Source organism: Mus caroli, chromosome 6 (genome assembly GCF_900094665.2).
Source record: "Mus caroli chromosome 6, CAROLI_EIJ_v1.1, whole genome shotgun sequence".
NCBI classification, from domain to species: Eukaryota; Metazoa; Chordata; class Mammalia; order Rodentia; family Muridae; genus Mus; species Mus caroli.
Window position 1 is genome coordinate 136,495,238 of NC_034575.1, and position 8,945 is coordinate 136,504,182.

The following is an 8,945-nucleotide window of genomic DNA, read 5'->3' on the forward strand; positions in this document are numbered from 1 at the left end:
CCCCCAATGGAGGAGCTAGAGAAAGTACCCAAGGAGCTGGGGGCAATCTGCAACCCTATAGGTGGAACAACAATATGAACTAACCAGTACTCCCCAGAGCTCGTGTCTCTAGCTGCATATGCATCAGAAGATGGCCTAGTCAGCCATCAGTGTAAAGAAAGGCCCATTGGTCATGCAAACTTTATATGCCCCAGTACAGGGGAACGCCAGGGCCAAGAAGTGGAAGTGGGTGGGTAGGGAGTGTGGGGGAGGGTATGAGGGACTTTTGGGATAGCACTGGAAATGTAAATGAAGAAAATACCTAATAAAAATTTAAAAAGTAAAATAATATTTATATGAATATTATTTTCATAATTAATGAAAAGGTAAAAAAATCCCACCAAATAGCAATCTATGAAGTATATTCAAAAGAATCTTAATACTAGCATCACTAGTACCACGAGTTCACATTCAGTTCTGTAAAGTTAGACTGCCTCGACTGTTCAATTTCTTGAGACACCTTAAACACTGCTAGAAACCTGCTTCTGCAGTATTACTGAAGACAGTATAGTTAATTTATTGATAGACTGAAATTAAATATCAGGTACATGTGCATCTCATTTGATTCATTCCATCTCCCTTAAGATATTTCAGTATGTAACTAAATAATGATTTATTTTTAATAATCTAGGAAGAATTTTAACAAAATATATCTATTCCACCGACATTGAATTTTGAGCATTAAACATAGGAAGGATCTTTCTTTGTATGTACCTTAAACCATTTATCTACAATAATACAAATAGCTTACTAGCCAAAACAATCACTCAAAATTTATCTCCTAGCAGTAGAATTTTCAGAAGTTGCCTTTCACTCTAATGAAGATCTTTCAAAAATTCACTTCAAGTAAATACAGAGGATAAAGGAAAGTCAAGCCCAGGAACCGATAGTAAACACAAGGTGCAATCAGTAAAACTCCTGCCCCGTTAATAAATTGAAAACGTAGCAATAAGAAAGAATCTATAATTTCAATTTTGGCTTGATGAAACTTAAGCTTGCAGAGGACAAGAATGTTGTCCGATGTGTATAAAACATTGTGTACTGTTGGCACCTCGGTATTAAAATTCAATATTTACAAGTGGAACATACAATATGGAGCCATTCCAGTGCACAGGCAAATGGAATGTATTGGGCACCTTGGGATTGCTGGAACACACTTTGACTTTATGTAACATCTTGTTAACTTTATGTGTTTTCCAGAGCTCTTTTACACTAGAGGGAAGGAAGGGGAAATTCGATTAAGGTCTTTTTTGTTAATTCTAGGCATTAACACTATGGAAAAAAACCCCGAAGAGACATTAATAAGCAAAACTTCACTTAGATTGTGTGTGTGTGTGTGTGTGTGTATGTGTGTGTGTGTGTGTGTACGCACACTCATGTGTAGGTCTAGTTTTGTTTCTGTTGCTTTGATGATATACTCCAAATAAAGCAACATCAAAGAAAATGTTTGTAGTTGCATTTGAGCCATAGAGCATTATGGTGAAAAGGGCATGTTGTAATGACAGCAAAGAGCCGGAGGCTGGCCCATGAGATTACAGCTTAGCCCAGAAGCAGTGAGGGAAGAAATGATGCCAAATTATCCAACTGAGAAAGACTGCCCCCATGGATACATTTCCTTCAGTAATGGTCCACCTCCTAAGTTCCCTAACAATGCCACCGTCTGGGGACCAAGTGTTCAAGCATGCGAATCTATGCATATATCACAATTAGTAACATGATGTCAATAAACTGAGCCATGTCTAACATACACAGAACACAGGCTAAATTACTAGTGTTAGAACAAACCAAATAATTTATGTTGAGAGGAAACTTTCTATAACTAACAAGAACAAAAATTTCATTAAAATTTTGTCTCAACCATGCTAATATTGTAAAATCAAGTCTGCTTTCAATAATTGACACGTCTCTTTTCCTAAAATCAAAACAAGGGGAAGAACATTGAGGTTTTGTGCTATCACTAGGTGGTTATGATACTTTTTACAAAAAATTATTAGATAATATTCCATGCCTTGTTGAAAACTTTCATTCATGTTTCATCTAGAGAATATAAAATCAAGATAAAATAAAATGGTGATGCAAATCCACACTGAGGAAGCAGAAATAGCTTTAGAAAATTGTTGTGGCTCATTAGCAAGACAGCATAGGCTATTTGTGAATTATGGCCTCTATACAGCCCCCCCCCCCACACACATGTATATATGTACATCTTTGGTTTTGTTGGCTATATGAATGATGGAAATTGAAAATTGCATTATACAAATTTTTTTTATAGATTGCATCATGCAATCATGACTTGATTATGAAGATGGTGCTTCCTGCCAATCTCCCAACATCACAAGCACACACACACATGCACACACACACACACACACACGCACACACATGCACACACACACAAGCACACACACACACACAGACGCACACGCACACACATGCACACATACACATGCACACACACATGCACACACACATGCACACGCACACGCACATACACGTGCACACACACACACATGCACACACACACACATGCACACACACATGCACACACACACACGCACACATAACTCATGCACACACACACATGTGAATGCATAAACAGAAACAGAGTTGTCAGGAAATGGTTATGTTGAATAATGCTGTTTTTAATTGATAGGGTTTTAATATCAATTTAATGCTTTTGTGTAAGGCTTTGAAAACCACGACATACTCTTCTTCCATCCCAACCTTGAGCTAATTCAGGGAGACCCAACAAAATTATCTTTTTCCATTTTATTTTTTGTGTTTTGAAATTTGTAAAGAAAATTTCCTTTCATACCTCTCTTTTTTTTTCTAGGCATCATTATATTTTTTGTCTTAAACTCAGGAAACTTAGGCCTAGAAGAGTCAGCATCACAATTGCCCAGAGGTGTCCTGGAGCCTGGGAAAGACAGGGCTTGTCTTCCTGAAGTCCGAGAAGAGTTCATCAGGTCTTGTATCACAGAACTCAATTTCTCCGTGTACCCCTTCCATGGAGCTATGACCCGAACACAGAAATGTCTTCTTCTTTGTTTATTATATGGAGATGAGCTGCTGGGTCAGTCTTAAAATACCTAGGTGGGTGATAACTGAACCCCTTTAAAAGCACAGAAATGTAAACTTTGCTTATGTTATTAGGCACATGGAATCTCTATCTTACCATTAGATGAAAGTAACCAGGGATGGATCCTCATCTCCTTCCTGACATAGTCTTTCCTCCTGCTAAGGATCTTGACTTTATCTTTTAGTGATGAGCAGGCTCTATCTGATGAACAGGCTCTGCCCTTGCATAATGATGTCACATACAAAATTCAAATGACGTCACTTCCTCAGTCCTTCCAAGAGATACAGTGACTTTACCTGTTAATTTAATTTGATTGTATTTTGTTCAATGCTCTATTTTTTAAATGGTGTAGTACAATTTCAAATCATTGCAGTTCCTAGACAAGAACCCTATTACTGAGCTACATAACTAGTACTACCATCTTTTCTTTGTTCCTTTTTCTTTCCTTTTTTCTTTCTACCTTCCTTCTCTTCTCTTCTCTTCTCTTCTCTTCTCTTCTCTTCTCTTCTCTTCTCTTCTCTTCTCTTCTCTTCTTTTCTTTTCTCTTGTTTTCTTTATTTCCTTCATAAATGTGAATTTCCATACCTCAAATATATACTTTTAAATGCCTTGGGAAAGTGACTATCCTGTCTAGAAATATAGCCTATCTAGATACTTCACCATTATAACTTACTGAATTTAACTTGACCTGAAAGTTTATTTCATATTTTCACATAGAAATGAGAACATGAAAATTTAAATGGAATTTCCTTACAAAAGGATGTTCTTGTGTGTTTAAAGGGACTGCAGTGCAAATAATGCACACAGAACAATATAGGGGTGCACTCCCAGTCATGATTTATGGACAAAAGCTTTAATAGAACAATATTTACTACTAGAAAACAACTAATTTATTTTAAATTCATATAAATTAACTCTGTGTCTATTCACCTGTCTGTGTGTCTGTGTGTGTGTGTGTGTCTGTCTGTCTGTCTGTCTCTCTCTCTTTCCCTCTGTGTGTGTGTTTGTGTGTGTGTGTATGTGTGTATGGATGGATGTATTTATGTGCGTGTGCATGTGTGTGTGTGTGTCTATGTGTGTGTTTGTGCGTGTGCGTGTGTGTGTGTATGAAATTTGCCAAGAGAGTCTTTATAGGTCACCAAAAAGTAAAGACATTTTTGGAGAAAACATTTTTTAAAAGACAGAAGTCTTTCGTTCTGTGGTGTCCTGGTCTCATGTGGTTGCAGAATTCACAGCTCTTATGTCTTTGCTATATCCATCGGATAAAAGGATGTCTTCCACATCTTATGAGACAGGATCCATTAAATGCTTACTGCCTCACACAGGGACCAATTGTACGAGGCAGGGTGGTAACATAATCTTTGGAAGATTGGCCCTTGTGATCTATTATACAAAGGCCTTTTTGAAAATTATTTTGGTCAATTCTTTGTCCTTATTAAGTCTCCGAGTGAAAGGATAAATTCCCCTGCTTTGCAAGCTTCTCTCTATGAGTGAAAGATTTACAGGGATAATTATTTTGTTGATAGAATAGGTTATAGCATGTTCTAAGAACTGATGGATTAATTATTTTTCTAACTGGTTAAAAAGTAACTGTGCTAATTCTTTTTCTTTTTTTTCCAGTATATCTTCATATGAAAGGTAATGATAAGAAAAATAAAACTGTTCTTGTCACATCTTATCAGACAAATTTCTTCTGCTAAACACTTTTAAACAACAACAGGCCTCAGTAACATCTATAAGGGAAAAAGATATGATCGAAAACACACAAAAATGTAAGTCAGTTGGAGGGATACTTTTGAATCTATGAAAATATGAATTATGCAATATTATAAAAAATCACTAAAGCATTGAAATCTGTGGTGTGTTCATGATAGCAAATAGATATCTGCATATGATTTTATGTGGGACATGAGGCATATCATACTTAGCAATAAATATTACATCTATCCAGATTTCTGCATTGAGAGCTAGTATAAACTATATATATATATATATATATATATATATATATATATATATATGTAATTTTTATTCCTTAATTTTCTATTTCCAATCTCATATGCTACTGACAAGCACTATCAAAATTAAGTGTTTAGGGAGAATTCATAATAAAAATATTAAAAGTTAGGACAGTATTTTTTCTGACAATCAGAAAAATAAGAAGCTTTTTTTGTTGTTTTTTGGTTTTTTGGTTTTTTGAGATAGGGTTTCTCTGTGTAGATCTGGCTGTCCTGGAACTCACTCTGTAGACCAGGCTGGCCTCGAACTCAGAAATCTGCCTGTCTCTACCTCCCAAGTGCTGGGATTAAAGGCATGGGCCACCACAGCCCGGCAAGAAGCATTTTTAAAATTCTATATTTCCTGTAGTCACTTTGATTCAGTTATTAGGAAATTAATATCTCAAGGCAAACTTAAAACACTGACTACTATACTGAGTCACAAGTTTGTTGTACATTAGAAACATTTTGGTTCTTTTTTTTTTAATATTTTTTATTACGTATTTTCCTCAATTACATTTCCAATGCTATCCCAAAAGTCCCCCATACCACCCCCCCCCCCACTTTCCTACCCACCCATTCCCATTTTTTGGCCCTGGTGTTCCCCTGTACTGGGGCATATGAAGTTTGTGTGTCCAATGGGCCTCTCTTTCCAGTAATGGCTGACTAGGCCATCTTTTGATACATATGCAGCTAGAGTCGAATATTTGAAGTGATTTTCAATTAAAAAAAAGTGAGATGACATGTTTCTGATGGGCTAAAGATAAATTAGTGGAGCTTCTATGGGTAGAATTACATTGTTTTTGCCAGGCACTGGCATAGCCTCACAAGAGACAGCTCTATCAGGGTCATGTCAGCAAAATCTTGCTGGCATATGCAATAGTGTCTGCATTTGGTGGTTGCTGATTATGATATGGATCCCTGGGTGGGGCAGTCTCTGGAGTGGATGCTCACAGTCCTCTATTGGATGGAACACAGGGCTCCCAATGGAGGAGCTAGAAAAAGTACCCAAGGAGCTGAAGGGGTCTGTAACCCTGTAGGAGGAACAACAATATGAGCTAAACAGTGCCCCCAGAGCTCTTTCTCCAGCTGTATATGTAGATGGCCTAGTCGTCCATCATTGGGAGAAGAGGCCCTTAGTCTGGCAAAGATTATATGCTCCAGTACAGGGGAATACCAGGGCCAGGAAGCAGGAGTGGGTGAGTTGGGGAGCAGGGACTGGGATGGGTATAGAGGACTTTTGGGATAGCATTTGAAATGTAAATGAAGAAAATATCGAATAAAAAAATTTGCAAAAACGAGAAAAGAATTACATTGTTATCTTCACACTAAGCATGTGAGAATCCCTAGAATCCCAAATCGTTATTTAATTTGTTTCAGCCTAAAACTCTCCTCACAAAAGTCTACAAAACTCCCCGAGCCATGATGACATTAGTGAAATGTCAGCTTCAAGACACATAATGCTCACAGATAGTTTGTTTTTCTGGGATAAATGAGTGATTCACCATATGGTCCTAGACTATTGGTCTACTCTTAGTTTGGAACCATGGGAATGGCAACCTTGTGGATCTTAACTATGGTCCTGCATTAGATATTTCCTCTACAAAAGATTCTTTAAAAGGTGGGCAGACAGAGAAGCATCAAATACCGCCAGCTCAGTTAAGCTTCTGATTTACACACAGCTGAGATTAGTCACAAATGTCTGTAAGCATAGAGGAGCAGGGATAAATAAATAAATAAATAAATAAATAAATAAATAAATAAATAAATAAATCAAGGCTCTCTGGCCTTGCTGGCTAGGATGCCCACTGCACTGGGTTCCTTGACAAACCTTATTTCTAAAGATAACACTTAATATCAACCCCTGGCATCCACACAAATACACTAATGTGCTAGCATATGTATACACATGTACTACACACACACACACACACACACACACACACACACACACACACCATTTCTGAACATAACTCCTTTAAAGTATTAATCACTGAGAAACGAGTCATATGCATTCCTTCACTCATCTCCTTTTTTAACCGATTTTTTTTCAGTGTCTTCTCTTCAGGAAGCGATATTTGTGAACCATCATCTCCCGTGTTAAACATCAGGATGAGGAGTAGAAGAGTGAGAGATCTCTTCCAGTTACAGAGATAAGGGAACGACTCGCCAGACAGAGCTAATTTGAGTTATCCCTCACAGACAGATAGACAGGGATGCAATCAAGACAGAAGATAGGTGGAATTCTATTCGAAGGAGGTCAACAACTTGAAAAGAGAGATATGGCGAAACCTGTAAACACTTTACTTGCAGCTTGAATGACGTGTGGGGAATAATAATGGGAAAGGCCATCACGCTACTTCTTGAAAAAGCTTCTAAAAGTCCTATATATCATTTTATACTTTAAGAATAAGAGAATGAGGATATAACCTACCCCCGCTCCACCCTTTTAAAGAAAGGGTCTTTTGTATGCTAGGCTGGTTTTGAACTTGCTATGTAGCTAAGGCTGATAATGAAATAATTCTTGTGAAGCCTCTTTTTTGATGTCTCATTACTGGTATGTTCCACTGTGCCTGGCTAGGAACGATATTTCATTGAGATAGGATGAGTCTCACAATGAAGAAGCTTGTTTTTAATGTGTAAATAAATGCAACTTGGTGCTGTTTGTCTCAGTTAGGGTTTCCGTTTCTGTGCTTAAACATGGTGTCCATAAAAGTAACTGAGGAGGAAATAAATAGTTTATTTATGTTGCATTTCTACATCACAGTCCATTATCAAAGAACTCAAAGGAACTCAGGTCAGGATCTGAAGGGGGGATCCTGGAGGCAAGAAGAGGCCCTCCCACATCAACCATCAACAAGGAAAGGTACTACCAGCTTGCCCACGGCCCAATTTTATGGGACAGTTTTTAACGGATGTTCCTCATCTAAAATGACGGTTACTTGTGTCAAGGTGACATAAAACTAGCCAGAATAATGTTAAAACCTAAACCTATGACTATTGACTAGGACAATACAGGACAACTGAAACTTCTTCTGGAGCGTGAAGCAATGTGTAATGTCCAGGTTTTAATGCAGCAATACTGAAATTTCAAGAAACATCAAGCCTTTGTTTTAATTCCTTCTTATGAATATATATATACATATATATATGTATATATATATAATCTTTAGATAGACTTAAGTTCAGCATAAAAGCACAAATCTACAATCTTTCACACGGTTTCTCCCCCACTCTTTCTATGTGTGTTTGTATGTGAGCTCCCATCCCAACCCTCTCATTTACTCTGGCTGCTATACAGCTGAGTCTGGTCTGAAACATAATGTATAAACTAAGCTACTGTGAAACTCATGATCCTTCTCTCTGTGCCACCTGAGTGACAAGGTCTAAATGTTAGTTATTATCTGAAAGAAAAATATGTAAAGTACTAACAGTAATGTGAAAGGAACTCTTTATATATATTTTTATATGCTCTCTTTTTCTCAAATGGCAATAATTACAAATAAACAAAAATACGATATTCAAAATTAAGCCATGTAGAGATTTAAAAAATGTAAGACAGTATATTATAGTGTGTTATAGATTAACCACTCACTTGAATGTTGGGAATCTTTCCATTGCATCATTTGAAACAGCAGCTCAGGGAAAAGACATCATCCACAATTTCTCAAGATCAACACAAGCAGAATAATATTTAAAGAAGCCCAAGATGGTCAGGCCAATCTTGGCATCTTCATTTTGTTATTAAAAGATAGTCACAGCTGAAACATGTTTCATTTAATGGTTATATTCACACAATCTTCTCAGCTAGGTTCTTTACACTCCTCAAA